Source organism: Juglans regia, unplaced genomic scaffold, assembly GCF_001411555.2.
Source record: "Juglans regia cultivar Chandler unplaced genomic scaffold, Walnut 2.0 Scaffold_1913, whole genome shotgun sequence".
Lineage (NCBI taxonomy): Eukaryota > Viridiplantae > Streptophyta > Magnoliopsida > Fagales > Juglandaceae > Juglans > Juglans regia.
In genome coordinates, this window is record NW_023349962.1 from 1 (window position 1) to 269 (window position 269).

The 269-nt window shown below is 51.3% G+C and overlaps 1 non-coding gene across 1 annotated transcript; it reads left to right on the forward strand.

The window, feature by feature from the left end:
• The first annotated feature begins 148 nt into the window (after positions 1 to 148).
• LOC118345267 lies at positions 149 to 267 on the forward strand. The gene has a single exon (XR_004798845.1). It is a non-coding gene; the product is annotated as a 5S ribosomal RNA (ribosomal RNA).
• Positions 268 to 269: the final 2 nt, after the last annotated feature.

Consider the following 269-nt stretch of genomic DNA (forward strand, 5'->3'; position numbering starts at 1 on the left):
AGGAGCACTCGGGAGTGGATTTTTGGGAAAATCTCGCCCTGCCCATCGCGTAGCCATGGGTTTGGATCAGATCTCCGTTTGGATTGGGATCGGAAGGACGCTAGTATGTCGCTCAAGGATTATTTGAATTTTTTGTATTTAGTTTGATGGGTGCGATCATACCAGCACTAATGCACCGGATCCCATCAGAACTCCGCAGTTAAGCGTGCTTGGGCGAGAGTAGTACTAGGCTGGGTGACCTCCTGGGAAGTCCTCGTGTTGCACCCCTC